We start from the raw sequence: 3,838 nt of genomic DNA, 5'->3' as shown, positions 1-3,838 counted from the left end.
AGGTGGGTGAAGGCACAAGCAGAAGTGGTGCGTGACAGCAGTGCTATGGGCCATCTCACCCCAGCTTTGGAGCACCAACGTAGCAGGTGGGAAAGTGTGGGAGGCCAGCGCTGTGCCAGCACCAGCCAGCTGCACCTTCAGCCCCTCCTGGTTTTGCCTCCGGCTTGAAAAAGATGCTGTCAAGACACAAGGTACGTGTTTATTGCTTGCTTTGATCTCAGCTGCTCCTCTTCCTTTGATTTCACAGTGCTGACAACGTTTGCTGCACCCTGACAGAAGTTCCGTGAATATTCAATGCTGCCACAGTAATGAAGATATTAAATATAAAAGATTCTTCATGCCACAGCTCTAGCCTACAAACGGAAGTTATCCTAGTCAGAGTGGATGGGACAGAACCAGGAAGGCGCTGTGGGCACTAACATTGCAGGAGATTTTCTCAGGGCAAGGAAAGCATTCAAGGTATCTTCCTGGATTGGGCCTTCATTTCTGAAGTTATTTTGAGCTGTTTCAACACATGGATAGAAATTAAAACGATGACAACAGCACCATCTGCTCCAGCTACTGCCACACCACTGTGGCTGGCATCGCTCTTGCAGCGACGGAAAGCCTGTCCTGGGGAAAAAGCCAATTCAGAGGAATTTTCTTAGGGAGCACTATTTCACCTCCACAGGTTCCAAGCCTGCGGAACTCCTGGCTGCCAAGATTGCCGATGCAGAAGTGGTCTACAGTGTGGTACAGCAGGGAGGCTTCCACCACTGCCACAAGGAACAGGGAGGGAACGGAGAGGGAGTCCAGGCAGCTGGGTTAAGCAGCGATGCTGACTGCCCTCAGCGGTGGCGAGCAGCTCAGGGTCAGCATCTCAGATGTGCACGTGCAGAAGCAGGCGTTACCAGCTCGCCTGAAAAGCCACAGCTTACCACTGCAGTAGGAATACAGGTCCCTACGCGCTCCAGTGACAAACCATCACTGCCCAGTTTGCCCACAGTGCTTGTTTCACTAAGCCATTGCTTTCAGCCACTTGACACCCAAAGTGGGCAACAAACACCCTTTGGCCCCGCAGCATCCAGTTCCAGCATCCCAAAGATGACGGACAGCACTCGGGACGCAGCAGGCTGCCTTACCAGGACCGTCTCTCTATAAATACAGGGGAAGAGGAAAGCCACATGTTCCTGGCACACTGGTTTCTTACCCTAGAAAGAAACAAACACGCCAGATCTTGCAAACATGCACGTTTTGGGGGCTTTAGCTGGACTTGTCCCCACCCCAGCAGTCACTATGCAGCACGACAGGGCTCAGAGACAGTGATTTTAGCTTCTGTCCAGCCTTTCTGCATTATTTTTGCTTTTCATGACTAAAAGACACTGCAGATGAGGTCAGAAGTCAGACTGCCTTTCCTGAATGTCCTTTTTTTTTTTAGGCCAAAAGACACAAACAATAAGACATTCATCAAGCATTTCTGCCACGCTTACATCTCCCTTCTCATGTTATTGCCTAACAGTAGAAAAAACACTGTTCCCTCAAAATGTTCACAACAGTATTTATTAAAAACTAAAAGCAGCATTTTTGTTTAATTAAATCTGTATCAGAAGGGGCAGTAAGAAGACAAATGCAGAAAAAAAAAAATCCAAATCTGGAGGAGCTCAAGAAAAAAACCCACATCAACAGGAGAGCCCAGCCTAGGGAGGAACGCATTGTTCAACTCCCGAGTGAGAGGGCAGGGACTGGGAGACGCCAGCCAAGGCAGTGAGCGATGGGGAAGCGGGTGGAAGGCACCCCAAGAGGCTCCCACCTCACTGAGCGCCGGGAAGTTGCTGCCCCGTCGCAGGCAGTGGCTGATCAGACTGCTCATGGGCTGCCACCGTTCTGCCGAGGGTACTGGTGCCTGGTTTAGCTCCAGATTTCATACACCACGCCACGAAAAGCAAGCGAGAAGGTGCAGTGGGAGACGGTAGCATCTCCCGGTACCCAGCACAAGTTGGCAGAATTTGAGAGCCAAAGCTCTTGCTTCTAAAACAAAAACCCAACCGAAGCTGCATTTGTACCTTTATTTTTCATAACAAGGGAGCACAGTTTGAACCATGCTGAGGCACCAGACAAACAAGGATTTTCAAGTAAGGATGAACAGCAAATAAAAACCTTTATACACAAAAGACATCCCTACTGAGCACTCGGGTGTCTCCCTCCAGCCGGTCTTTGCCCCGTTTGGGCCACTCGGGACGACAATCGGGTAGCAGTCGGTCTTGCCTTGATTCTAGTTTTATCAAGCCGATGGGCAGATTTGCGACAAAAAGCAGATGCGGGCAGCATGAACAGTGACAATCCACATGGGAACCCAGACCATAAATTCAGCCAGAGAGTTGGAAAACCATTTTTCTCCTCCCAACTCAAAGGCTAAAGGAGGAGCACATTTTTAAAAAAATAAATAAATAAAAAAATCAGAATCCATGTGCATTTCATCCTCCCCAGGAATTAGCTGGAAGCCCAGTTGATGCCCATCTTCCTTTCCACAGGGATGAAGAGTAGAAATTGTCCAAATTTAAGACTGCCCCAAGCCGAGGAATTCAGGCCCAATCTTCCCCAGTATATTTGTTAAAAATAAATGAGGTGTAGTCAGCCTCCTCGGGGATTTTATCCCCTTTCAGCTCCAAATGCAGCTCTGCTGTCACATGTATGATATGTATAAAAGGACAGCCTGCTTTAGAGCCTTACTTGCTTAAAATAATATTGCTCCTGGTCTCAGGTTACGAGGGATCCATTCATGCTCGTAAGGTCACAGGCTCTCTAAATCAGTAATACAAAGGCTGGAATAAATAGGGTTGATGGTATTTCAGCAGTGCTGCTTTTTATTGTAGTGCATGAATAGAGACAGACTATTTGAAGCGGCTCTGACCACACCTAGAGCCACAGCGCTTTGTCATTCGTGATCGAGAGAGGCAGAGAGCAGCCTACTGCCGGTGGGAGACGCTGGCTTCTGTTCTCGCGCCGACGTCAGGCAGCAGCAAAGCCCACCCCACTGCGGCCCGACAGCTTCGCCCGTTTTCACAGATGGGAACCGTTTGGGGCATTTCTCTCCCCGCAGACCACAGGACTTTAATGCCTTGCAACCCTTACTGAGTTGCAGAACACATTTCACACACGCTGATCTCCCTCCAGCACCACCCAGGTATGCCCAGCTCCCTCTTGCTGAGGAGGACTTTCCAGTGTTTCACCCAGGCCATTTCAAGCTATTTTGGCACAAACATTGGTAAGGTGCTTTTCGTCTGCACACAAAGACTGTTAAAACCGCAGCACAGGATTCTTCCGTTTCAGAACTTAAGCACCAAGAGGCTCTTGGATGTTGATAGAGCAAACACACCCAGGGAGTCAAAACTCCCTCCATAAGGGGAGTGCACGAGCAACAATAACTAAAAAAACATGCTTTGGAGCAGAGCACGGACCTCAGACAGCCGTCACAGCAAACCCTGTTATTAGACACAATAAAAGCAGTGACATATTTGAGAGATTAAGCATTAATAAGTGCCTTCACATTAAACAGTATTCATGACTCTCTTTCCCCTCTCGCCTGCAGGAACCTGGGGGAAGGGAGGGAGCTGGCAAGGTAATTCAGCTAACACTAAAACGGGGGAAAGGCAAAACTCACGCAAAGTAGGCTACAAAAGCATAAAATAAGGAGGCAGTGATGACAGCTCAGCAGTGCTGCAGGCGAGGGGTTCCCAGTGCTGCAGCCCAGTCCATCCTGCAGGCCGCTGGGCCCCATTTTGCTCTCAGCAGGTCCAGTCGCCGAGCTCTTGCCCAAGGCTCTTAAGGCCAGGCAAGCACCGGCTGCCTCAGCGAAGAG

At 49.5% G+C, this 3,838-nt stretch overlaps 1 protein-coding gene across 11 annotated transcripts in view; it reads right to left on the bottom strand.

Moving 5' to 3' along the window:
- Positions 1 to 3,838, bottom strand: part of MAPT (microtubule associated protein tau) — a 44,497-nt gene that overhangs the window by 39,761 nt on the left and 898 nt on the right. The window lies entirely within an intron of this gene.

This window comes from Egretta garzetta, unplaced genomic scaffold (assembly GCF_000687185.1).
Source record: "Egretta garzetta isolate BGI_Z169 unplaced genomic scaffold, ASM68718v1 scaffold385, whole genome shotgun sequence".
Classification (NCBI taxonomy): Eukaryota; Metazoa; Chordata; class Aves; order Pelecaniformes; family Ardeidae; genus Egretta; species Egretta garzetta.
The sequence above is the reverse complement of the archived record's forward strand: the minus strand, read 5'-3'. Positions and strand labels throughout refer to the sequence as shown.